At 47.9% G+C, this 26,993-nt stretch overlaps 20 non-coding genes across 20 annotated transcripts; all 20 read right to left on the bottom strand.

The window, feature by feature from the left end:
- Nucleotides 1–1,505: 1,505 nt before the first annotated feature.
- On the bottom strand, nt 1,506–1,587 carry TRNAL-UAG (transfer RNA leucine (anticodon UAG)). The gene has a single exon. It is a non-coding gene; the product is annotated as a tRNA-Leu (tRNA).
- Nucleotides 1,588–2,731: 1,144 nt separating this feature from the next.
- Nucleotides 2,732–2,813, bottom strand: TRNAL-UAG (transfer RNA leucine (anticodon UAG)). The gene has a single exon. It is a non-coding gene; the product is annotated as a tRNA-Leu (tRNA).
- A 1,144-nt stretch (nt 2,814–3,957) lies between these two features.
- TRNAL-UAG (transfer RNA leucine (anticodon UAG)) lies at nt 3,958–4,039 on the bottom strand. Its single transcript has one exon. It is a non-coding gene; the product is annotated as a tRNA-Leu (tRNA).
- A 1,144-nt stretch (nt 4,040–5,183) lies between these two features.
- On the bottom strand, nt 5,184–5,265 carry TRNAL-UAG (transfer RNA leucine (anticodon UAG)). The gene has a single exon. It is a non-coding gene; the product is annotated as a tRNA-Leu (tRNA).
- Nucleotides 5,266–6,409: 1,144 nt separating this feature from the next.
- On the bottom strand, nt 6,410–6,491 carry TRNAL-UAG (transfer RNA leucine (anticodon UAG)). Its single transcript has one exon. It is a non-coding gene; the product is annotated as a tRNA-Leu (tRNA).
- Nucleotides 6,492–7,635: 1,144 nt separating this feature from the next.
- On the bottom strand, nt 7,636–7,717 carry TRNAL-UAG (transfer RNA leucine (anticodon UAG)). Its single transcript has one exon. It is a non-coding gene; the product is annotated as a tRNA-Leu (tRNA).
- A 1,144-nt stretch (nt 7,718–8,861) lies between these two features.
- Nucleotides 8,862–8,943, bottom strand: TRNAL-UAG (transfer RNA leucine (anticodon UAG)). Its single transcript has one exon. It is a non-coding gene; the product is annotated as a tRNA-Leu (tRNA).
- A 1,144-nt stretch (nt 8,944–10,087) lies between these two features.
- TRNAL-UAG (transfer RNA leucine (anticodon UAG)) lies at nt 10,088–10,169 on the bottom strand. The gene has a single exon. It is a non-coding gene; the product is annotated as a tRNA-Leu (tRNA).
- Nucleotides 10,170–11,313: 1,144 nt separating this feature from the next.
- Nucleotides 11,314–11,395, bottom strand: TRNAL-UAG (transfer RNA leucine (anticodon UAG)). Its single transcript has one exon. It is a non-coding gene; the product is annotated as a tRNA-Leu (tRNA).
- A 1,144-nt stretch (nt 11,396–12,539) lies between these two features.
- TRNAL-UAG (transfer RNA leucine (anticodon UAG)) lies at nt 12,540–12,621 on the bottom strand. Its single transcript has one exon. It is a non-coding gene; the product is annotated as a tRNA-Leu (tRNA).
- Nucleotides 12,622–13,765: 1,144 nt separating this feature from the next.
- On the bottom strand, nt 13,766–13,847 carry TRNAL-UAG (transfer RNA leucine (anticodon UAG)). The gene has a single exon. It is a non-coding gene; the product is annotated as a tRNA-Leu (tRNA).
- Nucleotides 13,848–14,991: 1,144 nt separating this feature from the next.
- On the bottom strand, nt 14,992–15,073 carry TRNAL-UAG (transfer RNA leucine (anticodon UAG)). The gene has a single exon. It is a non-coding gene; the product is annotated as a tRNA-Leu (tRNA).
- Nucleotides 15,074–16,217: 1,144 nt separating this feature from the next.
- Nucleotides 16,218–16,299, bottom strand: TRNAL-UAG (transfer RNA leucine (anticodon UAG)). Its single transcript has one exon. It is a non-coding gene; the product is annotated as a tRNA-Leu (tRNA).
- Nucleotides 16,300–17,443: 1,144 nt separating this feature from the next.
- On the bottom strand, nt 17,444–17,525 carry TRNAL-UAG (transfer RNA leucine (anticodon UAG)). The gene has a single exon. It is a non-coding gene; the product is annotated as a tRNA-Leu (tRNA).
- Nucleotides 17,526–18,669: 1,144 nt separating this feature from the next.
- On the bottom strand, nt 18,670–18,751 carry TRNAL-UAG (transfer RNA leucine (anticodon UAG)). The gene has a single exon. It is a non-coding gene; the product is annotated as a tRNA-Leu (tRNA).
- Nucleotides 18,752–19,895: 1,144 nt separating this feature from the next.
- On the bottom strand, nt 19,896–19,977 carry TRNAL-UAG (transfer RNA leucine (anticodon UAG)). Its single transcript has one exon. It is a non-coding gene; the product is annotated as a tRNA-Leu (tRNA).
- A 1,144-nt stretch (nt 19,978–21,121) lies between these two features.
- On the bottom strand, nt 21,122–21,203 carry TRNAL-UAG (transfer RNA leucine (anticodon UAG)). The gene has a single exon. It is a non-coding gene; the product is annotated as a tRNA-Leu (tRNA).
- Nucleotides 21,204–22,347: 1,144 nt separating this feature from the next.
- On the bottom strand, nt 22,348–22,429 carry TRNAL-UAG (transfer RNA leucine (anticodon UAG)). The gene has a single exon. It is a non-coding gene; the product is annotated as a tRNA-Leu (tRNA).
- A 2,360-nt stretch (nt 22,430–24,789) lies between these two features.
- Nucleotides 24,790–24,871, bottom strand: TRNAL-UAG (transfer RNA leucine (anticodon UAG)). The gene has a single exon. It is a non-coding gene; the product is annotated as a tRNA-Leu (tRNA).
- A 1,144-nt stretch (nt 24,872–26,015) lies between these two features.
- On the bottom strand, nt 26,016–26,097 carry TRNAL-UAG (transfer RNA leucine (anticodon UAG)). The gene has a single exon. It is a non-coding gene; the product is annotated as a tRNA-Leu (tRNA).
- Between the last annotated feature and the right edge of the window lie 896 nt (nt 26,098–26,993).

The following is a 26,993-nucleotide window of genomic DNA, read 5'->3' as shown; positions in this document are numbered from 1 at the left end:
AAAAAGGAGCAACTACCAAGGCAAAGAGATGTGCATTCATTAGGGCATCGTGTCGGCAGATTTGTGGCCCTGCCAAGCACGTGTTTATTGACAGGATCGTGAACGCATGTCCGTTTTCAGTGAACAGTGATTTATGCTTTACCCTTTTTTGGTGAAAACGCACACGAGTCAGATGTGTGCTTTCAGTCTGGGTGTTCAGAAAAGCAAGAATTCATAAACACATGCCATTCCCTGGCTCCCAATTGTCCTGTCTGTACACGTGGCATGAAGATAAAAAAGAAACAGCTATTGGATTCGAACCCACGCCTCCAAAGAGACTGGAGCCTAAATCCAGCGCCTTAGACCGCTCGTCCACGCTACCCTGCTGGTACTGAAACGAGAGCCTCTGAGACCTGTATTTTTTTAGGGATTGGCTGGTTTGGCCATTAATTCAAAATCAAAGCAAAGCATGAACTTGGATTGAATTCTAGCACTGGCTCTGCAAAGCCCGAACTGAACAATAAAGCACACTTGTCAGCCTGAAATTGAAATGTCACCTTTCGGGAGTGCTCTGTTCAACAGCAGTCTGGTAGCCTAGTGGTCAATGTCAGCACCCCTCCATCCAGCAGTCTTGAGTTCAATTCCCGGTGAGGGAGGTCAGATCTTTTCTAGGTTTTTTTTGGTTCTAAAAATGTTTGGGAAGCGAAGGTTCAGGAACATTGCCGGTAGGGAGAGTAAGCTCTTTAAAGGCATGCAATGAGATGTGTTTTTCTTTATTTCTGCATATTTCTGTAGCTAGCTGCATTCTTTCAGTCAACATCCCGCCCCATTTAGTGCTCACGTTTTTAAAGAAGTCCACCATTAGCCCGCAGTGTAAGCCTACCCGGGGCCTCCGCCGATGGTCCATGGTGTGTGGGATCCTTACTGGACCAACCCCAGCCGTAACGCAAATCTTAGCTTTGTCTCATTCGACCCCTAACTCGACCCAAGGAGCTACTGCAAACTCTTAGCCTAACACTAGCCCTAAATGAAAGACGCCTATTGTCCTCACATGTGGGATTTTGTTCTCGCTGCTAGTGCATACGAAACTTGGTTCCGACGTGTCCAGGAGTGGGAGAATTACCAGGGACCTTGCAATCTCGTGCCTGGGGGTTTCTAAGCTGGGCATAGGAGCTCCACTGGATGGAGCCAAGTGTCTTGAACTGAGTTTTTGTGATGCAGCAGGAAAAGGCGCTGCAAAAAGGAGCAACTACCAAGGCAAAGAGATGTGCATTCATTAGGGCATCGTGTCGGCAGATTTGTGGCCCTGCCAAGCACGTGTTTATTGACAGGATCGTGAACGCATGTCCGTTTTCAGTGAACAGTGATTTATGCTTTACCCTTTTTTGGTGAAAACGCACACGAGTCAGATGTGTGCTTTCAGTCTGGGTGTTCAGAAAAGCAAGAATTCATAAACACATGCCATTCCCTGGCTCCCAATTGTCCTGTCTGTACACGTGGCATGAAGATAAAAAAGAAACAGCTATTGGCAGCGGTGGGATTCGAACCCACGCCTCCAAAGAGACTGGAGCCTAAATCCAGCGCCTTAGACCGCTCGGCCACGCTACCCTGCTGGTACTGAAACGAGAGCCTCTGAGACCTGTATTTTTTTAGGGATTGGCTGGTTTGGCCATTAATTCAAAATCAAAGCAAAGCATGAACTTGGATTGAATTCTAGCACTGGCTGTGCAAAGCCCGAACTGAACAATAAAGCACACTTGTCAGCCTGAAATTGAAATGTCACCTTTCGGGAGTGCTCTGTTCAACAGCAGTCTGGTAGCCTAGTGGTCAATGTCAGCACCCCTCCATCCAGCAGTCTTGAGTTCAATTCCCGGTGAGGGAGGTCAGATCTTTTCTAGGTTTTTTTTGGTTCTAAAAATGTTTGGGAAGCGAAGGTTCAGGAACATTGCCGGTAGGGAGAGTAAGCTCTTTAAAGGCATGCAATGAGATGTGTTTTTCTTTATTTCTGCATATTTCTGTAGCTAGCTGCATTCTTTCAGTCAACATCCCGCCCCATTTAGTGCTCACGTTTTTAAAGAAGTCCACCATTAGCCCGCAGTGTAAGCCTACCCGGGGCCTCCGCCGATGGTCCATGGTGTGTGGGATCCTTACTGGACCAACCCCAGCCGTAACGCAAATCTTAGCTTTGTCTCATTCGACCCCTAACTCGACCCAAGGAGCTACTGCAAACTCTTAGCCTAACACTAGCCCTAAATGAAAGACGCCTATTGTCCTCACATGTGGGATTTTGTTCTCGCTGCTAGTGCATACGAAACTTGGTTCCGACGTGTCCAGGAGTGGGAGAATTACCAGGGACCTTGCAATCTCGTGCCTGGGGGTTTCTAAGCTGGGCATAGGAGCTCCACTGGATGGAGCCAAGTGTCTTGAACTGAGTTTTTGTGATGCAGCAGGAAAAGGCGCTGCAAAAAGGAGCAACTACCAAGGCAAAGAGATGTGCATTCATTAGGGCATCGTGTCGGCAGATTTGTGGCCCTGCCAAGCACGTGTTTATTGACAGGATCGTGAACGCATGTCCGTTTTCAGTGAACAGTGATTTATGCTTTACCCTTTTTTGGTGAAAACGCACACGAGTCAGATGTGTGCTTTCAGTCTGGGTGTTCAGAAAAGCAAGAATTCATAAACACATGCCATTCCCTGGCTCCCAATTGTCCTGTCTGTACACGTGGCATGAAGATAAAAAAGAAACAGCTATTGGCAGCGGTGGGATTCGAACCCACGCCTCCAAAGAGACTGGAGCCTAAATCCAGCGCCTTAGACCGCTCGGCCACGCTACCCTGCTGGTACTGAAACGAGAGCCTCTGAGACCTGTATTTTTTTAGGGATTGGCTGGTTTGGCCATTAATTCAAAATCAAAGCAAAGCATGAACTTGGATTGAATTCTAGCACTGGCTGTGCAAAGCCCGAACTGAACAATAAAGCACACTTGTCAGCCTGAAATTGAAATGTCACCTTTCGGGAGTGCTCTGTTCAACAGCAGTCTGGTAGCCTAGTGGTCAATGTCAGCACCCCTCCATCCAGCAGTCTTGAGTTCAATTCCCGGTGAGGGAGGTCAGATCTTTTCTAGGTTTTTTTTGGTTCTAAAAATGTTTGGGAAGCGAAGGTTCAGGAACATTGCCGGTAGGGAGAGTAAGCTCTTTAAAGGCATGCAATGAGATGTGTTTTTCTTTATTTCTGCATATTTCTGTAGCTAGCTGCATTCTTTCAGTCAACATCCCGCCCCATTTAGTGCTCACGTTTTTAAAGAAGTCCACCATTAGCCCGCAGTGTAAGCCTACCCGGGGCCTCCGCCGATGGTCCATGGTGTGTGGGATCCTTACTGGACCAACCCCAGCCGTAACGCAAATCTTAGCTTTGTCTCATTCGACCCCTAACTCGACCCAAGGAGCTACTGCAAACTCTTAGCCTAACACTAGCCCTAAATGAAAGACGCCTATTGTCCTCACATGTGGGATTTTGTTCTCGCTGCTAGTGCATACGAAACTTGGTTCCGACGTGTCCAGGAGTGGGAGAATTACCAGGGACCTTGCAATCTCGTGCCTGGGGGTTTCTAAGCTGGGCATAGGAGCTCCACTGGATGGAGCCAAGTGTCTTGAACTGAGTTTTTGTGATGCAGCAGGAAAAGGCGCTGCAAAAAGGAGCAACTACCAAGGCAAAGAGATGTGCATTCATTAGGGCATCGTGTCGGCAGATTTGTGGCCCTGCCAAGCACGTGTTTATTGACAGGATCGTGAACGCATGTCCGTTTTCAGTGAACAGTGATTTATGCTTTACCCTTTTTTGGTGAAAACGCACACGAGTCAGATGTGTGCTTTCAGTCTGGGTGTTCAGAAAAGCAAGAATTCATAAACACATGCCATTCCCTGGCTCCCAATTGTCCTGTCTGTACACGTGGCATGAAGATAAAAAAGAAACAGCTATTGGCAGCGGTGGGATTCGAACCCACGCCTCCAAAGAGACTGGAGCCTAAATCCAGCGCCTTAGACCGCTCGGCCACGCTACCCTGCTGGTACTGAAACGAGAGCCTCTGAGACCTGTATTTTTTTAGGGATTGGCTGGTTTGGCCATTAATTCAAAATCAAAGCAAAGCATGAACTTGGATTGAATTCTAGCACTGGCTGTGCAAAGCCCGAACTGAACAATAAAGCACACTTGTCAGCCTGAAATTGAAATGTCACCTTTCGGGAGTGCTCTGTTCAACAGCAGTCTGGTAGCCTAGTGGTCAATGTCAGCACCCCTCCATCCAGCAGTCTTGAGTTCAATTCCCGGTGAGGGAGGTCAGATCTTTTCTAGGTTTTTTTTGGTTCTAAAAATGTTTGGGAAGCGAAGGTTCAGGAACATTGCCGGTAGGGAGAGTAAGCTCTTTAAAGGCATGCAATGAGATGTGTTTTTCTTTATTTCTGCATATTTCTGTAGCTAGCTGCATTCTTTCAGTCAACATCCCGCCCCATTTAGTGCTCACGTTTTTAAAGAAGTCCACCATTAGCCCGCAGTGTAAGCCTACCCGGGGCCTCCGCCGATGGTCCATGGTGTGTGGGATCCTTACTGGACCAACCCCAGCCGTAACGCAAATCTTAGCTTTGTCTCATTCGACCCCTAACTCGACCCAAGGAGCTACTGCAAACTCTTAGCCTAACACTAGCCCTAAATGAAAGACGCCTATTGTCCTCACATGTGGGATTTTGTTCTCGCTGCTAGTGCATACGAAACTTGGTTCCGACGTGTCCAGGAGTGGGAGAATTACCAGGGACCTTGCAATCTCGTGCCTGGGGGTTTCTAAGCTGGGCATAGGAGCTCCACTGGATGGAGCCAAGTGTCTTGAACTGAGTTTTTGTGATGCAGCAGGAAAAGGCGCTGCAAAAAGGAGCAACTACCAAGGCAAAGAGATGTGCATTCATTAGGGCATCGTGTCGGCAGATTTGTGGCCCTGCCAAGCACGTGTTTATTGACAGGATCGTGAACGCATGTCCGTTTTCAGTGAACAGTGATTTATGCTTTACCCTTTTTTGGTGAAAACGCACACGAGTCAGATGTGTGCTTTCAGTCTGGGTGTTCAGAAAAGCAAGAATTCATAAACACATGCCATTCCCTGGCTCCCAATTGTCCTGTCTGTACACGTGGCATGAAGATAAAAAAGAAACAGCTATTGGCAGCGGTGGGATTCGAACCCACGCCTCCAAAGAGACTGGAGCCTAAATCCAGCGCCTTAGACCGCTCGGCCACGCTACCCTGCTGGTACTGAAACGAGAGCCTCTGAGACCTGTATTTTTTTAGGGATTGGCTGGTTTGGCCATTAATTCAAAATCAAAGCAAAGCATGAACTTGGATTGAATTCTAGCACTGGCTGTGCAAAGCCCGAACTGAACAATAAAGCACACTTGTCAGCCTGAAATTGAAATGTCACCTTTCGGGAGTGCTCTGTTCAACAGCAGTCTGGTAGCCTAGTGGTCAATGTCAGCACCCCTCCATCCAGCAGTCTTGAGTTCAATTCCCGGTGAGGGAGGTCAGATCTTTTCTAGGTTTTTTTTGGTTCTAAAAATGTTTGGGAAGCGAAGGTTCAGGAACATTGCCGGTAGGGAGAGTAAGCTCTTTAAAGGCATGCAATGAGATGTGTTTTTCTTTATTTCTGCATATTTCTGTAGCTAGCTGCATTCTTTCAGTCAACATCCCGCCCCATTTAGTGCTCACGTTTTTAAAGAAGTCCACCATTAGCCCGCAGTGTAAGCCTACCCGGGGCCTCCGCCGATGGTCCATGGTGTGTGGGATCCTTACTGGACCAACCCCAGCCGTAACGCAAATCTTAGCTTTGTCTCATTCGACCCCTAACTCGACCCAAGGAGCTACTGCAAACTCTTAGCCTAACACTAGCCCTAAATGAAAGACGCCTATTGTCCTCACATGTGGGATTTTGTTCTCGCTGCTAGTGCATACGAAACTTGGTTCCGACGTGTCCAGGAGTGGGAGAATTACCAGGGACCTTGCAATCTCGTGCCTGGGGGTTTCTAAGCTGGGCATAGGAGCTCCACTGGATGGAGCCAAGTGTCTTGAACTGAGTTTTTGTGATGCAGCAGGAAAAGGCGCTGCAAAAAGGAGCAACTACCAAGGCAAAGAGATGTGCATTCATTAGGGCATCGTGTCGGCAGATTTGTGGCCCTGCCAAGCACGTGTTTATTGACAGGATCGTGAACGCATGTCCGTTTTCAGTGAACAGTGATTTATGCTTTACCCTTTTTTGGTGAAAACGCACACGAGTCAGATGTGTGCTTTCAGTCTGGGTGTTCAGAAAAGCAAGAATTCATAAACACATGCCATTCCCTGGCTCCCAATTGTCCTGTCTGTACACGTGGCATGAAGATAAAAAAGAAACAGCTATTGGCAGCGGTGGGATTCGAACCCACGCCTCCAAAGAGACTGGAGCCTAAATCCAGCGCCTTAGACCGCTCGGCCACGCTACCCTGCTGGTACTGAAACGAGAGCCTCTGAGACCTGTATTTTTTTAGGGATTGGCTGGTTTGGCCATTAATTCAAAATCAAAGCAAAGCATGAACTTGGATTGAATTCTAGCACTGGCTGTGCAAAGCCCGAACTGAACAATAAAGCACACTTGTCAGCCTGAAATTGAAATGTCACCTTTCGGGAGTGCTCTGTTCAACAGCAGTCTGGTAGCCTAGTGGTCAATGTCAGCACCCCTCCATCCAGCAGTCTTGAGTTCAATTCCCGGTGAGGGAGGTCAGATCTTTTCTAGGTTTTTTTTGGTTCTAAAAATGTTTGGGAAGCGAAGGTTCAGGAACATTGCCGGTAGGGAGAGTAAGCTCTTTAAAGGCATGCAATGAGATGTGTTTTTCTTTATTTCTGCATATTTCTGTAGCTAGCTGCATTCTTTCAGTCAACATCCCGCCCCATTTAGTGCTCACGTTTTTAAAGAAGTCCACCATTAGCCCGCAGTGTAAGCCTACCCGGGGCCTCCGCCGATGGTCCATGGTGTGTGGGATCCTTACTGGACCAACCCCAGCCGTAACGCAAATCTTAGCTTTGTCTCATTCGACCCCTAACTCGACCCAAGGAGCTACTGCAAACTCTTAGCCTAACACTAGCCCTAAATGAAAGACGCCTATTGTCCTCACATGTGGGATTTTGTTCTCGCTGCTAGTGCATACGAAACTTGGTTCCGACGTGTCCAGGAGTGGGAGAATTACCAGGGACCTTGCAATCTCGTGCCTGGGGGTTTCTAAGCTGGGCATAGGAGCTCCACTGGATGGAGCCAAGTGTCTTGAACTGAGTTTTTGTGATGCAGCAGGAAAAGGCGCTGCAAAAAGGAGCAACTACCAAGGCAAAGAGATGTGCATTCATTAGGGCATCGTGTCGGCAGATTTGTGGCCCTGCCAAGCACGTGTTTATTGACAGGATCGTGAACGCATGTCCGTTTTCAGTGAACAGTGATTTATGCTTTACCCTTTTTTGGTGAAAACGCACACGAGTCAGATGTGTGCTTTCAGTCTGGGTGTTCAGAAAAGCAAGAATTCATAAACACATGCCATTCCCTGGCTCCCAATTGTCCTGTCTGTACACGTGGCATGAAGATAAAAAAGAAACAGCTATTGGCAGCGGTGGGATTCGAACCCACGCCTCCAAAGAGACTGGAGCCTAAATCCAGCGCCTTAGACCGCTCGGCCACGCTACCCTGCTGGTACTGAAACGAGAGCCTCTGAGACCTGTATTTTTTTAGGGATTGGCTGGTTTGGCCATTAATTCAAAATCAAAGCAAAGCATGAACTTGGATTGAATTCTAGCACTGGCTGTGCAAAGCCCGAACTGAACAATAAAGCACACTTGTCAGCCTGAAATTGAAATGTCACCTTTCGGGAGTGCTCTGTTCAACAGCAGTCTGGTAGCCTAGTGGTCAATGTCAGCACCCCTCCATCCAGCAGTCTTGAGTTCAATTCCCGGTGAGGGAGGTCAGATCTTTTCTAGGTTTTTTTTGGTTCTAAAAATGTTTGGGAAGCGAAGGTTCAGGAACATTGCCGGTAGGGAGAGTAAGCTCTTTAAAGGCATGCAATGAGATGTGTTTTTCTTTATTTCTGCATATTTCTGTAGCTAGCTGCATTCTTTCAGTCAACATCCCGCCCCATTTAGTGCTCACGTTTTTAAAGAAGTCCACCATTAGCCCGCAGTGTAAGCCTACCCGGGGCCTCCGCCGATGGTCCATGGTGTGTGGGATCCTTACTGGACCAACCCCAGCCGTAACGCAAATCTTAGCTTTGTCTCATTCGACCCCTAACTCGACCCAAGGAGCTACTGCAAACTCTTAGCCTAACACTAGCCCTAAATGAAAGACGCCTATTGTCCTCACATGTGGGATTTTGTTCTCGCTGCTAGTGCATACGAAACTTGGTTCCGACGTGTCCAGGAGTGGGAGAATTACCAGGGACCTTGCAATCTCGTGCCTGGGGGTTTCTAAGCTGGGCATAGGAGCTCCACTGGATGGAGCCAAGTGTCTTGAACTGAGTTTTTGTGATGCAGCAGGAAAAGGCGCTGCAAAAAGGAGCAACTACCAAGGCAAAGAGATGTGCATTCATTAGGGCATCGTGTCGGCAGATTTGTGGCCCTGCCAAGCACGTGTTTATTGACAGGATCGTGAACGCATGTCCGTTTTCAGTGAACAGTGATTTATGCTTTACCCTTTTTTGGTGAAAACGCACACGAGTCAGATGTGTGCTTTCAGTCTGGGTGTTCAGAAAAGCAAGAATTCATAAACACATGCCATTCCCTGGCTCCCAATTGTCCTGTCTGTACACGTGGCATGAAGATAAAAAAGAAACAGCTATTGGCAGCGGTGGGATTCGAACCCACGCCTCCAAAGAGACTGGAGCCTAAATCCAGCGCCTTAGACCGCTCGGCCACGCTACCCTGCTGGTACTGAAACAAGAGCCTCTGAGACCTGTATTTTTTTAGGGATTGGCTGGTTTGGCCATTAATTCAAAATCAAAGCAAAGCATGAACTTGGATTGAATTCTAGCACTGGCTGTGCAAAGCCCGAACTGAACAATAAAGCACACTTGTCAGCCTGAAATTGAAATGTCACCTTTCGGGAGTGCTCTGTTCAACAGCAGTCTGGTAGCCTAGTGGTCAATGTCAGCACCCCTCCATCCAGCAGTCTTGAGTTCAATTCCCGGTGAGGGAGGTCAGATCTTTTCTAGGTTTTTTTTGGTTCTAAAAATGTTTGGGAAGCGAAGGTTCAGGAACATTGCCGGTAGGGAGAGTAAGCTCTTTAAAGGCATGCAATGAGATGTGTTTTTCTTTATTTCTGCATATTTCTGTAGCTAGCTGCATTCTTTCAGTCAACATCCCGCCCCATTTAGTGCTCACGTTTTTAAAGAAGTCCACCATTAGCCCGCAGTGTAAGCCTACCCGGGGCCTCCGCCGATGGTCCATGGTGTGTGGGATCCTTACTGGACCAACCCCAGCCGTAACGCAAATCTTAGCTTTGTCTCATTCGACCCCTAACTCGACCCAAGGAGCTACTGCAAACTCTTAGCCTAACACTAGCCCTAAATGAAAGACGCCTATTGTCCTCACATGTGGGATTTTGTTCTCGCTGCTAGTGCATACGAAACTTGGTTCCGACGTGTCCAGGAGTGGGAGAATTACCAGGGACCTTGCAATCTCGTGCCTGGGGGTTTCTAAGCTGGGCATAGGAGCTCCACTGGATGGAGCCAAGTGTCTTGAACTGAGTTTTTGTGATGCAGCAGGAAAAGGCGCTGCAAAAAGGAGCAACTACCAAGGCAAAGAGATGTGCATTCATTAGGGCATCGTGTCGGCAGATTTGTGGCCCTGCCCTGAACGTGTTTATTGACAGGATCGTGAACGCATGTCCGTTTTCAGTGAACAGTGATTTATGCTTTACCCTTTTTTGGTGAAAACGCACACGAGTCAGATGTGTGCTTTCAGTCTGGGTGTTCAGAAAAGCAAGAATTCATAAACACATGCCATTCCCTGGCTCCCAATTGTCCTGTCTGTACACGTGGCATGAAGATAAAAAAGAAACAGCTATTGGCAGCGGTGGGATTCGAACCCACGCCTCCAAAGAGACTGGAGCCTAAATCCAGCGCCTTAGACCGCTCGGCCACGCTACCCTGCTGGTACTGAAACGAGAGCCTCTGAGACCTGTATTTTTTTAGGGATTGGCTGGTTTGGCCATTAATTCAAAATCAAAGCAAAGCATGAACTTGGATTGAATTCTAGCACTGGCTGTGCAAAGCCCGAACTGAACAATAAAGCACACTTGTCAGCCTGAAATTGAAATGTCACCTTTCGGGAGTGCTCTGTTCGACAGCAGTCTGGTAGCCTAGTGGTCAATGTCAGCACCCCTCCATCCAGCAGTCCTGAGTTCAATTCCCGGTGAGGGAGGTCAGATCTTTTCTAGGTTTTTTTTGGTTCTAAAAATGTTTGGGAAGCGAAGGTTCAGGAACATTGCCGGTAGGGAGAGTAAGCTCTTTAAAGGCATGCAATGAGATGTGTTTTTCTTTATTTCTGCATATTTCTGTAGCTAGCTGCATTCTTTCAGTCAACATCCCGCCCCATTTAGTGCTCACGTTTTTAAAGAAGTCCACCATTAGCCCGCAGTGTAAGCCTACCCGGGGCCTCCGCCGATGGTCCATGGTGTGTGGGATCCTTACTGGACCAACCCCAGCCGTAACGCAAATCTTAGCTTTGTCTCATTCGACCCCTAACTCGACCCAAGGAGCTACTGCAAACTCTTAGCCTAACACTAGCCCTAAATGAAAGACGCCTATTGTCCTCACATGTGGGATTTTGTTCTCGCTGCTAGTGCATACGAAACTTGGTTCCGACGTGTCCAGGAGTGGGAGAATTACCAGGGACCTTGCAATCTCGTGCCTGGGGGTTTCTAAGCTGGGCATAGGAGCTCCACTGGATGGAGCCAAGTGTCTTGAACTGAGTTTTTGTGATGCAGCAGGAAAAGGCGCTGCAAAAAGGAGCAACTACCAAGGCAAAGAGATGTGCATTCATTAGGGCATCGTGTCGGCAGATTTGTGGCCCTGCCAAGCACGTGTTTATTGACAGGATCGTGAACGCATGTCCGTTTTCAGTGAACAGTGATTTATGCTTTACCCTTTTTTGGTGAAAACGCACACGAGTCAGATGTGTGCTTTCAGTCTGGGTGTTCAGAAAAGCAAGAATTCATAAACACATGCCATTCCCTGGCTCCCAATTGTCCTGTCTGTACACGTGGCATGAAGATAAAAAAGAAACAGCTATTGGCAGCGGTGGGATTCGAACCCACGCCTCCAAAGAGACTGGAGCCTAAATCCAGCGCCTTAGACCGCTCGTCCACGCTACCCTGCTGGTACTGAAACGAGAGCCTCTGAGACCTGTATTTTTTTAGGGATTGGCTGGTTTGGCCATTAATTCAAAATCAAAGCAAAGCATGAACTTGGATTGAATTCTAGCACTGGCTCTGCAAAGCCCGAACTGAACAATAAAGCACACTTGTCAGCCTGAAATTGAAATGTCACCTTTCGGGAGTGCTCTGTTCAACAGCAGTCTGGTAGCCTAGTGGTCAATGTCAGCACCCCTCCATCCAGCAGTCTTGAGTTCAATTCCCGGTGAGGGAGGTCAGATCTTTTCTAGGTTTTTTTTGGTTCTAAAAATGTTTGGGAAGCGAAGGTTCAGGAACATTGCCGGTAGGGAGAGTAAGCTCTTTAAAGGCATGCAATGAGATGTGTTTTTCTTTATTTCTGCATATTTCTGTAGCTAGCTGCATTCTTTCAGTCAACATCCCGCCCCATTTAGTGCTCACGTTTTTAAAGAAGTCCACCATTAGCCCGCAGTGTAAGCCTACCCGGGGCCTCCGCCGATGGTCCATGGTGTGTGGGATCCTTACTGGACCAACCCCAGCCGTAACGCAAATCTTAGCTTTGTCTCATTCGACCCCTAACTCGACCCAAGGAGCTACTGCAAACTCTTAGCCTAACACTAGCCCTAAATGAAAGACGCCTATTGTCCTCACATGTGGGATTTTGTTCTCGCTGCTAGTGCATACGAAACTTGGTTCCGACGTGTCCAGGAGTGGGAGAATTACCAGGGACCTTGCAATCTCGTGCCTGGGGGTTTCTAAGCTGGGCATAGGAGCTCCACTGGATGGAGCCAAGTGTCTTGAACTGAGTTTTTGTGATGCAGCAGGAAAAGGCGCTGCAAAAAGGAGCAACTACCAAGGCAAAGAGATGTGCATTCATTAGGGCATCGTGTCGGCAGATTTGTGGCCCTGCCAAGCACGTGTTTATTGACAGGATCGTGAACGCATGTCCGTTTTCAGTGAACAGTGATTTATGCTTTACCCTTTTTTGGTGAAAACGCACACGAGTCAGATGTGTGCTTTCAGTCTGGGTGTTCAGAAAAGCAAGAATTCATAAACACATGCCATTCCCTGGCTCCCAATTGTCCTGTCTGTACACGTGGCATGAAGATAAAAAAGAAACAGCTATTGGCAGCGGTGGGATTCGAACCCACGCCTCCAAAGAGACTGGAGCCTAAATCCAGCGCCTTAGACCGCTCGGCCACGCTACCCTGCTGGTACTGAAACGAGAGCCTCTGAGACCTGTATTTTTTTAGGGATTGGCTGGTTTGGCCATTAATTCAAAATCAAAGCAAAGCATGAACTTGGATTGAATTCTAGCACTGGCTGTGCAAAGCCCGAACTGAACAATAAAGCACACTTGTCAGCCTGAAATTGAAATGTCACCTTTCGGGAGTGCTCTGTTCAACAGCAGTCTGGTAGCCTAGTGGTCAATGTCAGCACCCCTCCATCCAGCAGTCTTGAGTTCAATTCCCGGTGAGGGAGGTCAGATCTTTTCTAGGTTTTTTTTGGTTCTAAAAATGTTTGGGAAGCGAAGGTTCAGGAACATTGCCGGTAGGGAGAGTAAGCTCTTTAAAGGCATGCAATGAGATGTGTTTTTCTTTATTTCTGCATATTTCTGTAGCTAGCTGCATTCTTTCAGTCAACATCCCGCCCCATTTAGTGCTCACGTTTTTAAAGAAGTCCACCATTAGCCCGCAGTGTAAGCCTACCCGGGGCCTCCGCCGATGGTCCATGGTGTGTGGGATCCTTACTGGACCAACCCCAGCCGTAACGCAAATCTTAGCTTTGTCTCATTCGACCCCTAACTCGACCCAAGGAGCTACTGCAAACTCTTAGCCTAACACTAGCCCTAAATGAAAGACGCCTATTGTCCTCACATGTGGGATTTTGTTCTCGCTGCTAGTGCATACGAAACTTGGTTCCGACGTGTCCAGGAGTGGGAGAATTACCAGGGACCTTGCAATCTCGTGCCTGGGGGTTTCTAAGCTGGGCATAGGAGCTCCACTGGATGGAGCCAAGTGTCTTGAACTGAGTTTTTGTGATGCAGCAGGAAAAGGCGCTGCAAAAAGGAGCAACTACCAAGGCAAAGAGATGTGCATTCATTAGGGCATCGTGTCGGCAGATTTGTGGCCCTGCCAAGCACGTGTTTATTGACAGGATCGTGAACGCATGTCCGTTTTCAGTGAACAGTGATTTATGCTTTACCCTTTTTTGGTGAAAACGCACACGAGTCAGATGTGTGCTTTCAGTCTGGGTGTTCAGAAAAGCAAGAATTCATAAACACATGCCATTCCCTGGCTCCCAATTGTCCTGTCTGTACACGTGGCATGAAGATAAAAAAGAAACAGCTATTGGCAGCGGTGGGATTCGAACCCACGCCTCCAAAGAGACTGGAGCCTAAATCCAGCGCCTTAGACCGCTCGGCCACGCTACCCTGCTGGTACTGAAACGAGAGCCTCTGAGACCTGTATTTTTTTAGGGATTGGCTGGTTTGGCCATTAATTCAAAATCAAAGCAAAGCATGAACTTGGATTGAATTCTAGCACTGGCTGTGCAAAGCCCGAACTGAACAATAAAGCACACTTGTCAGCCTGAAATTGAAATGTCACCTTTCGGGAGTGCTCTGTTCAACAGCAGTCTGGTAGCCTAGTGGTCAATGTCAGCACCCCTCCATCCAGCAGTCTTGAGTTCAATTCCCGGTGAGGGAGGTCAGATCTTTTCTAGGTTTTTTTTGGTTCTAAAAATGTTTGGGAAGCGAAGGTTCAGGAACATTGCCGGTAGGGAGAGTAAGCTCTTTAAAGGCATGCAATGAGATGTGTTTTTCTTTATTTCTGCATATTTCTGTAGCTAGCTGCATTCTTTCAGTCAACATCCCGCCCCATTTAGTGCTCACGTTTTTAAAGAAGTCCACCATTAGCCCGCAGTGTAAGCCTACCCGGGGCCTCCGCCGATGGTCCATGGTGTGTGGGATCCTTACTGGACCAACCCCAGCCGTAACGCAAATCTTAGCTTTGTCTCATTCGACCCCTAACTCGACCCAAGGAGCTACTGCAAACTCTTAGCCTAACACTAGCCCTAAAGGAAAGACGCCTATTGTCCTCACATGTGGGATTTTGTTCTCGCTGCTAGTGCATACGAAACTTGGTTCCGACGTGTCCAGGAGTGGGAGAATTACCAGGGACCTTGCAATCTCGTGCCTGGGGGTTTCTAAGCTGGGCATAGGAGCTCCACTGGATGGAGCCAAGTGTCTTGAACTGAGTTTTTGTGATGCAGCAGGAAAAGGCGCTGCAAAAAGGAGCAACTACCAAGGCAAAGAGATGTGCATTCATTAGGGCATCGTGTCGGCAGATTTGTGGCCCTGCCAAGCACGTGTTTATTGACAGGATCGTGAACGCATGTCCGTTTTCAGTGAACAGTGATTTATGCTTTACCCTTTTTTGGTGAAAACGCACACGAGTCAGATGTGTGCTTTCAGTCTGGGTGTTCAGAAAAGCAAGAATTCATAAACACATGCCATTCCCTGGCTCCCAATTGTCCTGTCTGTACACGTGGCATGAAGATAAAAAAGAAACAGCTATTGGCAGCGGTGGGATTCGAACCCACGCCTCCAAAGAGACTGGAGCCTAAATCCAGCGCCTTAGACCGCTCGGCCACGCTACCCTGCTGGTACTGAAACGAGAGCCTCTGAGACCTGTATTTTTTTAGGGATTGGCTGGTTTGGCCATTAATTCAAAATCAAAGCAAAGCATGAACTTGGATTGAATTCTAGCACTGGCTGTGCAAAGCCCGAACTGAACAATAAAGCACACTTGTCAGCCTGAAATTGAAATGTCACCTTTCGGGAGTGCTCTGTTCAACAGCAGTCTGGTAGCCTAGTGGTCAATGTCAGCACCCCTCCATCCAGCAGTCTTGAGTTCAATTCCCGGTGAGGGAGGTCAGATCTTTTCTAGGTTTTTTTTGGTTCTAAAAATGTTTGGGAAGCGAAGGTTCAGGAACATTGCCGGTAGGGAGAGTAAGCTCTTTAAAGGCATGCAATGAGATGTGTTTTTCTTTATTTCTGCATATTTCTGTAGCTAGCTGCATTCTTTCAGTCAACATCCCGCCCCATTTAGTGCTCACGTTTTTAAAGAAGTCCACCATTAGCCCGCAGTGTAAGCCTACCCGGGGCCTCCGCCGATGGTCCATGGTGTGTGGGATCCTTACTGGACCAACCCCAGCCGTAACGCAAATCTTAGCTTTGTCTCATTCGACCCCTAACTCGACCCAAGGAGCTACTGCAAACTCTTAGCCTAACACTAGCCCTAAATGAAAGACGCCTATTGTCCTCACATGTGGGATTTTGTTCTCGCTGCTAGTGCATACGAAACTTGGTTCCGACGTGTCCAGGAGTGGGAGAATTACCAGGGACCTTGCAATCTCGTGCCTGGGGGTTTCTAAGCTGGGCATAGGAGCTCCACTGGATGGAGCCAAGTGTCTTGAACTGAGTTTTTGTGATGCAGCAGGAAAAGGCGCTGCAAAAAGGAGCAACTACCAAGGCAAAGAGATGTGCATTCATTAGGGCATCGTGTCGGCAGATTTGTGGCCCTGCCAAGCACGTGTTTATTGACAGGATCGTGAACGCATGTCCGTTTTCAGTGAACAGTGATTTATGCTTTACCCTTTTTTGGTGAAAACGCACACGAGTCAGATGTGTGCTTTCAGTCTGGGTGTTCAGAAAAGCAAGAATTCATAAACACATGCCATTCCCTGGCTCCCAATTGTCCTGTCTGTACACGTGGCATGAAGATAAAAAAGAAACAGCTATTGGCAGCGGTGGGATTCGAACCCACGCCTCCAAAGAGACTGGAGCCTAAATCCAGCGCCTTAGACCGCTCGGCCACGCTACCCTGCTGGTACTGAAACGAGAGCCTCTGAGACCTGTATTTTTTTAGGGATTGGCTGGTTTGGCCATTAATTCAAAATCAAAGCAAAGCATGAACTTGGATTGAATTCTAGCACTGGCTGTGCAAAGCCCGAACTGAACAATAAAGCACACTTGTCAGCCTGAAATTGAAATGTCACCTTTCGGGAGTGCTCTGTTCAACAGCAGTCTGGTAGCCTAGTGGTCAATATCAGCACCCCTCCATCCAGCAGTCTTGAGTTCAATTCCCGGTGAGGGAGGTCAGATCTTTTCTAGGTTTTTTTTGGTTCTAAAAATGTTTGGGAAGCGAAGGTTCAGGAACATTGCCGGTAGGGAGAGTAAGCTCTTTAAAGGCATGCAATGAGATGTGTTTTTCTTTATTTCTGCATATTTCTGTAGCTAGCTGCATTCTTTCAGTCAACATCCCGCCCCATTTAGTGCTCACGTTTTTAAAGAAGTCCACCATTAGCCCGCAGTGTAAGCCTACCCGGGGCCTCCGCCGATGGTCCATGGTGTGTGGGATCCTTACTGGACCAACCCCAGCCGTAACGCAAATCTTAGCTTTGTCTCATTCGACCCCTAACTCGACCCAAGGAGCTACTGCAAACTCTTAGCCTAACACTAGCCCTAAAGGAAAGACGCCTATTGTCCTCACATGTGGGATTTTGTTCTCGCTGCTAGTGCATACGAAACTTGGTTCCGACGTGTCCAGGAGTGGGAGAATTACCAGGGACCTTGCAATCTCGTGCCTGGGGGTTTCTAAGCTGGGCATAGGAGCTCCACTGGATGGAGCCAAGTGTCTTGAACTGAGTTTTTGTGATGCAGCAGGAAAAGGCGCTGCAAAAAGGAGCAACTACCAAGGCAAAGAGATGTGCATTCATTAGGGCATCGTGTCGGCAGATTTGTGGCCCTGCCAAGCACGTGTTTATTGACAGGATCGTGAACGCATGTCCGTTTTCAGTGAACAGTGATTTATGCTTTACCCTTTTTTGGTGAAAACGCACACGAGTCAGATGTGTGCTTTCAGTCTGGGTGTTCAGAAAAGCAAGAATTCATAAACACATGCCATTCCCTGGCTCCCAATTGTCCTGTCTGTACACGTGGCATGAAGATAAAAAAGAAACAGCTATTGGCAGCGGTGGGATTCGAACCCACGCCTCCAAAGAGACTGGAGCCTAAATCCAGCGCCTTAGACCGCTCGGCCACGCTACCCTGCTGGTACTGAAACGAGAGCCTCTGAGACCTGTATTTTTTTAGGGATTGGCTGGTTTGGCCATTAATTCAAAATCAAAGCAAAGCATGAACTTGGATTGAATTCTAGCACTGGCTGTGCAAAGCCCGAACTGAACAATAAAGCACACTTGTCAGCCTGAAATTGAAATGTCACCTTTCGGGAGTGCTCTGTTCAACAGCAGTCTGGTAGCCTAGTGGTCAATGTCAGCACCCCTCCATCCAGCAGTCTTGAGTTCAATTCCCGGTGAGGGAGGTCAGATCTTTTCTAGGTTTTTTTTGGTTCTAAAAATGTTTGGGAAGCGAAGGTTCAGGAACATTGCCGGTAGGGAGAGTAAGCTCTTTAAAGGCATGCAATGAGATGTGTTTTTCTTTATTTCTGCATATTTCTGTAGCTAGCTGCATTCTTTCAGTCAACATCCCGCCCCATTTAGTGCTCACGTTTTTAAAGAAGTCCACCATTAGCCCGCAGTGTAAGCCTACCCGGGGCCTCCGCCGATGGTCCATGGTGTGTGGGATCCTTACTGGACCAACCCCAGCCGTAACGCAAATCTTAGCTTTGTCTCATTCGACCCCTAACTCGACCCAAGGAGCTACTGCAAACTCTTAGCCTAACACTAGCCCTAAATGAAAGACGCCTATTGTCCTCACATGTGGGATTTTGTTCTCGCTGCTAGTGCATACGAAACTTGGTTCCGACGTGTCCAGGAGTGGGAGAATTACCAGGGACCTTGCAATCTCGTGCCTGGGGGTTTCTAAGCTGGGCATAGGAGCTCCACTGGATGGAGCCAAGTGTCTTGAACTGAGTTTTTGTGATGCAGCAGGAAAAGGCGCTGCAAAAAGGAGCAACTACCAAGGCAAAGAGATGTGCATTCATTAGGGCATCGTGTCGGCAGATTTGTGGCCCTGCCCTGAACGTGTTTATTGACAGGATCGTGAACGCATGTCCGTTTTCAGTGAACAGTGATTTATGCTTTACCCTTTTTTGGTGAAAACGCACACGAGTCAGATGTGTGCTTTCAGTCTGGGTGTTCAGAAAAGCAAGAATTCATAAACACATGCCATTCCCTGGCTCCCAATTGTCCTGTCTGTACACGTGGCATGAAGATAAAAAAGAAACAGCTATTGGCAGCGGTGGGATTCGAACCCACGCCTCCAAAGAGACTGGAGCCTAAATCCAGCGCCTTAGACCGCTCGGCCACGCTACCCTGCTGGTACTGAAACGAGAGCCTCTGAGACCTGTATTTTTTTAGGGATTGGCTGGTTTGGCCATTAATTCAAAATCAAAGCAAAGCATGAACTTGGATTGAATTCTAGCACTGGCTGTGCAAAGCCCGAACTGAACAATAAAGCACACTTGTCAGCCTGAAATTGAAATGTCACCTTTCGGGAGTGCTCTGTTCGACAGCAGTCTGGTAGCCTAGTGGTCAATGTCAGCACCCCTCCATCTAGCAGTCCTGAGTTCAATTCCCGGTGAGGGAGGTCAGATCTTTTCTAGGTTTTTTTTGGTTCTAAAAATGTTTGGGAAGCGAAGGTTCAGGAACATTGCCGGTAGGGAGAGTAAGCTCTTTAAAGGCATGCAATGAGATGTGTTTTTCTTTATTTCTGCATATTTCTGTAGCTAGCTGCATTCTTTCAGTCAACATCCCGCCCCATTTAGTGCTCACGTTTTTAAAGAAGTCCACCATTAGCCCGCAGTGTAAGCCTACCCGGGGCCTCCGCCGATGGTCCATGGTGTGTGGGATCCTTACTGGACCAACCCCAGCCGTAACGCAAATCTTAGCTTTGTCTCATTCGACCCCTAACTCGACCCAAGGAGCTACTGCAAACTCTTAGCCTAACACTAGCCCTAAATGAAAGACGCCTATTGTCCTCACATGTGGGATTTTGTTCTCGCTGCTAGTGCATACGAAACTTGGTTCCGACGTGTCCAGGAGTGGGAGAATTACCAGGGACCTTGCAATCTCGTGCCTGGGGGTTTCTAAGCTGGGCATAGGAGCTCCACTGGATGGAGCCAAGTGTCTTGAACTGAGTTTTTGTGATGCAGCAGGAAAAGGCGCTGCAAAAAGGAGCAACTACCAAGGCAAAGAGATGTGCATTCATTAGGGCATCGTGTCGGCAGATTTGTGGCCCTGCCAAGCACGTGTTTATTGACAGGATCGTGAACGCATGTCCGTTTTCAGTGAACAGTGATTTATGCTTTACCCTTTTTTGGTGAAAACGCACACGAGTCAGATGTGTGCTTTCAGTCTGGGTGTTCAGAAAAGCAAGAATTCATAAACACATGCCATTCCCTGGCTCCCAATTGTCCTGTCTGTACACGTGGCATGAAGATAAAAAAGAAACAGCTATTGGCAGCGGTGGGATTCGAACCCACGCCTCCAAAGAGACTGGAGCCTAAATCCAGCGCCTTAGACCGCTCGGCCACGCTACCCTGCTGGTACTGAAACGAGAGCCTCTGAGACCTGTATTTTTTTAGGGATTGGCTGGTTTGGCCATTAATTCAAAATCAAAGCAAAGCATGAACTTGGATTGAATTCTAGCACTGGCTGTGCAAAGCCCGAACTGAACAATAAAGCACACTTGTCAGCCTGAAATTGAAATGTCACCTTTCGGGAGTGCTCTGTTCAACAGCAGTCTGGTAGCCTAGTGGTCAATGTCAGCACCCCTCCATCCAGCAGTCTTGAGTTCAATTCCCGGTGAGGGAGGTCAGATCTTTTCTAGGTTTTTTTTGGTTCTAAAAATGTTTGGGAAGCGAAGGTTCAGGAACATTGCCGGTAGGGAGAGTAAGCTCTTTAAAGGCATGCAATGAGATGTGTTTTTCTTTATTTCTGCATATTTCTGTAGCTAGCTGCATTCTTTCAGTCAACATCCCGCCCCATTTAGTGCTCACGTTTTTAAAGAAGTCCACCATTAGCCCGCAGTGTAAGCCTACCCGGGGCCTCCGCCGATGGTCCATGGTGTGTGGGATCCTTACTGGACCAACCCCAGCCGTAACGCAAATCTTAGCTTTGTCTCATTCGACCCCTAACTCGACCCAAGGAGCTACTGCAAACTCTTAGCCTAACACTAGCCCTAAAGGAAAGACGCCTATTGTCCTCACATGTGGGATTTTGTTCTCGCTGCTAGTGCATACGAAACTTGGTTCCGACGTGTCCAGGAGTGGGAGAATTACCAGGGACCTTGCAATCTCGTGCCTGGGGGTTTCTAAGCTGGGCATAGGAGCTCCACTGGATGGAGCCAAGTGTCTTGAACTGAGTTTTTGTGATGCAGCAGGAAAAGGCGCTGCAAAAAGGAGCAACTACCAAGGCAAAGAGATGTGCATTCATTAGGGCATCGTGTCGGCAGATTTGTGGCCCTGCCAAGCACGTGTTTATTGACAGGATCGTGAACGCATGTCCGTTTTCAGTGAACAGTGATTTATGCTTTACCCTTTTTTGGTGAAAACGCACACGAGTCAGATGTGTGCTTTCAGTCTGGGTGTTCAGAAAAGCAAGAATTCATAAACACATGCCATTCCCTGGCTCCCAATTGTCCTGTCTGTACACGTGGCATGAAGATAAAAAAGAAACAGCTATTGGCAGCGGTGGGATTCGAACCCACGCCTCCAAAGAGACTGGAGCCTAAATCCAGCGCCTTAGACCGCTCGGCCACGCTACCCTGCTGGTACTGAAACGAGAGCCTCTGAGACCTGTATTTTTTTAGGGATTGGCTGGTTTGGCCATTAATTCAAAATCAAAGCAAAGCATGAACTTGGATTGAATTCTAGCACTGGCTGTGCAAAGCCCGAACTGAACAATAAAGCACACTTGTCAGCCTGAAATTGAAATGTCACCTTTCGGGAGTGCTCTGTTCAACAGCAGTCTGGTAGCCTAGTGGTCAATGTCAGCACCCCTCCATCCAGCAGTCTTGAGTTCAATTCCCGGTGAGGGAGGTCAGATCTTTTCTAGGTTTTTTTTGGTTCTAAAAATGTTTGGGAAGCGAAGGTTCAGGAACATTGCCGGTAGGGAGAGTAAGCTCTTTAAAGGCATGCAATGAGATGTGTTTTTCTTTATTTCTGCATATTTCTGTAGCTAGCTGCATTCTTTCAGTCAACATCCCGCCCCATTTAGTGCTCACGTTTTTAAAGAAGTCCACCATTAGCCCGCAGTGTAAGCCTACCCGGGGCCTCCGCCGATGGTCCATGGTGTGTGGGATCCTTACTGGACCAACCCCAGCCGTAACGCAAATCTTAGCTTTGTCTCATTCGACCCCTAACTCGACCCAAGGAGCTACTGCAAACTCTTAGCCTAACACTAGCCCTAAATGAAAGACGCCTATTGTCCTCACATGTGGGATTTTGTTCTCGCTGCTAGTGCATACGAAACTTGGTTCCGACGTGTCCAGGAGTGGGAGAATTACCAGGGACCTTGCAATCTCGTGCCTGGGGGTTTCTAAGCTGGGCATAGGAGCTCCACTGGATGGAGCCAAGTGTCTTGAACTGAGTTTTTGTGATGCAGCAGGAAAAGGCGCTGCAAAAAGGAGCAACTACCAAGGCAAAGAGATGTGCATTCATTAGGGCATCGTGTCGGCAGATTTGTGGCCCTGCCCTGAACGTGTTTATTGACAGGATCGTGAACGCATGTCCGTTTTCAGTGAACAGTGATTTATGCTTTACCCTTTTTTGGTGAAAACGCACACGAGTCAGATGTGTGCTTTCAGTCTGGGTGTTCAGAAAAGCAAGAATTCATAAACACATGCCATTCCCTGGCTCCCAATTGTCCTGTCTGTACACGTGGCATGAAGATAAAAAAGAAACAGCTATTGGCAGCGGTGGGATTCGAACCCACGCCTCCAAAGAGACTGGAGCCTAAATCCAGCGCCTTAGACCGCTCGGCCACGCTACCCTGCTGGTACTGAAACGAGAGCCTCTGAGACCTGTATTTTTTTAGGGATTGGCTGGTTTGGCCATTAATTCAAAATCAAAGCAAAGCATGAACTTGGATTGAATTCTAGCACTGGCTGTGCAAAGCCCGAACTGAACAATAAAGCACACTTGTCAGCCTGAAATTGAAATGTCACCTTTCGGGAGTGCTCTGTTCGACAGCAGTCTGGTAGCCTAGTGGTCAATGTCAGCACCCCTCCATCCAGCAGTCCTGAGTTCAATTCCCGGTGAGGGAGGTCAGATCTTTTCTAGGTTTTTTTTGGTTCTAAAAATGTTTGGGAAGCGAAGGTTCAGGAACATTGCCGGTAGGGAGAGTAAGCTCTTTAAAGGCATGCAATGAGATGTGTTTTTCTTTATTTCTGCATATTTCTGTAGCTAGCTGCATTCTTTCAGTCAACATCCCGCCCCATTTAGTGCTCACGTTTTTAAAGAAGTCCACCATTAGCCCGCAGTGTAAGCCTACCCGGGGCCTCCGCCGATGGTCCATGGTGTGTGGGATCCTTACTGGACCAACCCCAGCCGTAACGCAAATCTTAGCTTTGTCTCATTCGACCCCTAACTCGACCCAAGGAGCTACTGCAAACTCTTAGCCTAACACTAGCCCTAAATGAAAGACGCCTATTGTCCTCACATGTGGGATTTTGTTCTCGCTGCTAGTGCATACGAAACTTGGTTCCGACGTGTCCAGGAGTGGGAGAATTACCAGGGACCTTGCAATCTCGTGCCTGGGGGTTTCTAAGCTGGGCATAGGAGCTCCACTGGATGGAGCCAAGTGTCTTGAACTGAGTTTTTGTGATGCAGCAGGAAAAGGCGCTGCAAAAAGGAGCAACTACCAAGGCAAAGAGATGTGCATTCATTAGGGCATCGTGTCGGCAGATTTGTGGCCCTGCCAAGCACGTGTTTATTGACAGGATCGTGAACGCATGTCCGTTTTCAGTGAACAGTGATTTATGCTTTACCCTTTTTTGGTGAAAACGCACACGAGTCAGATGTGTGCTTTCAGTCTGGGTGTTCAGAAAAGCAAGAATTCATAAACACATGCCATTCCCTGGCTCCCAATTGTCCTGTCTGTACACGTGGCATGAAGATAAAAAAGAAACAGCTATTGGATTCGAACCCACGCCTCCAAAGAGACTGGAGCCTAAATCCAGCGCCTTAGACCGCTCGTCCACGCTACCCTGCTGGTACTGAAACGAGAGCCTCTGAGACCTGTATTTTTTTAGGGATTGGCTGGTTTGGCCATTAATTCAAAATCAAAGCAAAGCATGAACTTGGATTGAATTCTAGCACTGGCTCTGCAAAGCCCGAACTGAACAATAAAGCACACTTGTCAGCCTGAAATTGAAATGTCACCTTTCGGGAGTGCTCTGTTCAACAGCAGTCTGGTAGCCTAGTGGTCAATGTCAGCACCCCTCCATCCAGCAGTCTTGAGTTCAATTCCCGGTGAGGGAGGTCAGATCTTTTCTAGGTTTTTTTTGGTTCTAAAAATGTTTGGGAAGCGAAGGTTCAGGAACATTGCCGGTAGGGAGAGTAAGCTCTTTAAAGGCATGCAATGAGATGTGTTTTTCTTTATTTCTGCATATTTCTGTAGCTAGCTGCATTCTTTCAGTCAACATCCCGCCCCATTTAGTGCTCACGTTTTTAAAGAAGTCCACCATTAGCCCGCAGTGTAAGCCTACCCGGGGCCTCCGCCGATGGTCCATGGTGTGTGGGATCCTTACTGGACCAACCCCAGCCGTAACGCAAATCTTAGCTTTGTCTCATTCGACCCCTAACTCGACCCAAGGAGCTACTGCAAACTCTTAGCCTAACACTAGCCCTAAATGAAAGACGCCTATTGTCCTCACATGTGGGATTTTGTTCTCGCTGCTAGTGCATACGAAACTTGGTTCCGACGTGTCCAGGAGTGGGAGAATTACCAGGGACCTTGCAATCTCGTGCCTGGGGGTTTCTAAGCTGGGCATAGGAGCTCCACTGGATGGAGCCAAGTGTCTTGAACTGAGTTTTTGTGATGCAGCAGGAAAAGGCGCTGCAAAAAGGAGCAACTACCAAGGCAAAGAGATGTGCATTCATTAGGGCATCGTGTCGGCAGATTTGTGGCCCTGCCAAGCACGTGTTTATTGACAGGATCGTGAACGCATGTCCGTTTTCAGTGAACAGTGATTTATGCTTTACCCTTTTTTGGTGAAAACGCACACGAGTCAGATGTGTGCTTTCAGTCTGGGTGTTCAGAAAAGCAAGAATTCATAAACACATGCCATTCCCTGGCTCCCAATTGTCCTGTCTGTACACGTGGCATGAAGATAAAAAAGAAACAGCTATTGGCAGCGGTGGGATTCGAACCCACGCCTCCAAAGAGACTGGAGCCTAAATCCAGCGCCTTAGACCGCTCGGCCACGCTACCCTGCTGGTACTGAAACGAGAGCCTCTGAGACCTGTATTTTTTTAGGGATTGGCTGGTTTGGCCATTAATTCAAAATCAAAGCAAAGCATGAACTTGGATTGAATTCTAGCACTGGCTGTGCAAAGCCCGAACTGAACAATAAAGCACACTTGTCAGCCTGAAATTGAAATGTCACCTTTCGGGAGTGCTCTGTTCAACAGCAGTCTGGTAGCCTAGTGGTCAATGTCAGCACCCCTCCATCCAGCAGTCTTGAGTTCAATTCCCGGTGAGGGAGGTCAGATCTTTTCTAGGTTTTTTTTGGTTCTAAAAATGTTTGGGAAGCGAAGGTTCAGGAACATTGCCGGTAGGGAGAGTAAGCTCTTTAAAGGCATGCAATGAGATGTGTTTTTCTTTATTTCTGCATATTTCTGTAGCTAGCTGCATTCTTTCAGTCAACATCCCGCCCCATTTAGTGCTCACGTTTTTAAAGAAGTCCACCATTAGCCCGCAGTGTAAGCCTACCCGGGGCCTCCGCCGATGGTCCATGGTGTGTGGGATCCTTACTGGACCAACCCCAGCCGTAACGCAAATCTTAGCTTTGTCTCATTCGACCCCTAACTCGACCCAAGGAGCTACTGCAAACTCTTAGCCTAACACTAGCCCTAAATGAAAGACGCCTATTGTCCTCACATGTGGGATTTTGTTCTCGCTGCTAGTGCATACGAAACTTGGTTCCGACGTGTCCAGGAGTGGGAGAATTACCAGGGACCTTGCAATCTCGTGCCTGGGGGTTTCTAAGCTGGGCATAGGAGCTCCACTGGATGGAGCCAAGTGTCTTGAACTGAGTTTTTGTGATGCAGCAGGAAAAGGCGCTGCAAAAAGGAGCAACTACCAAGGCAAAGAGATGTGCATTCATTAGGGCATCGTGTCGGCAGATTTGTGGCCCTGCCAAGCACGTGTTTATTGACAGGATCGTGAACGCATGTCCGTTTTCAGTGAACAGTGATTTATGCTTTACCCTTTTTTGGTGAAAACGCACACGAGTCAGATGTGTGCTTTCAGTCTGGGTGTTCAGAAAAGCAAGAATTCATAAACACATGCCATTCCCTGGCTCCCAATTGTCCTGTCTGTACACGTGGCATGAAGATAAAAAAGAAACAGCTATTGGCAGCGGTGGGATTCGAACCCACGCCTCCAAAGAGACTGGAGCCTAAATCCAGCGCCTTAGACCGCTCGGCCACGCTACCCTGCTGGTACTGAAACGAGAGCCTCTGAGACCTGTATTTTTTTAGGGATTGGCTGGTTTGGCCATTAATTCAAAATCAAAGCAAAGCATGAACTTGGATTGAATTCTAGCACTGGCTGTGCAAAGCCCGAACTGAACAATAAAGCACACTTGTCAGCCTGAAATTGAAATGTCACCTTTCGGGAGTGCTCTGTTCAACAGCAGTCTGGTAGCCTAGTGGTCAATGTCAGCACCCCTCCATCCAGCAGTCTTGAGTTCAATTCCCGGTGAGGGAGGTCAGATCTTTTCTAGGTTTTTTTTGGTTCTAAAAATGTTTGGGAAGCGAAGGTTCAGGAACATTGCCGGTAGGGAGAGTAAGCTCTTTAAAGGCATGCAATGAGATGTGTTTTTCTTTATTTCTGCATATTTCTGTAGCTAGCTGCATTCTTTCAGTCAACATCCCGCCCCATTTAGTGCTCACGTTTTTAAAGAAGTCCACCATTAGCCCGCAGTGTAAGCCTACCCGGGGCCTCCGCCGATGGTCCATGGTGTGTGGGATCCTTACTGGACCAACCCCAGCCGTAACGCAAATCTTAGCTTTGTCTCATTCGACCCCTAACTCGACCCAAGGAGCTACTGCAAACTCTTAGCCTAACACTAGCCCTAAATGAAAGACGCCTATTGTCCTCACATGTGGGATTTTGTTCTCGCTGCTAGTGCATACGAAACTTGGTTCCGACGTGTCCAGGAGTGGGAGAATTACCAGGGACCTTGCAATCTCGTGCCTGGGGGTTTCTAAGCTGGGCATAGGAGCTCCACTGGATGGAGCCAAGTGTCTTGAACTGAGTTTTTGTGATGCAGCAGGAAAAGGCGCTGCAAAAAGGAGCAACTACCAAGGCAAAGAGATGTGCATTCATT

This window comes from Ambystoma mexicanum, chromosome 1p, assembly GCF_040938575.1.
Source record: "Ambystoma mexicanum isolate Mex_15411 chromosome 1p, UKY_AmexF1_1, whole genome shotgun sequence".
Classification (NCBI taxonomy): domain Eukaryota; kingdom Metazoa; phylum Chordata; class Amphibia; order Caudata; family Ambystomatidae; genus Ambystoma; species Ambystoma mexicanum.
This window is presented reverse-complemented; position numbering and strand designations above follow the sequence as displayed.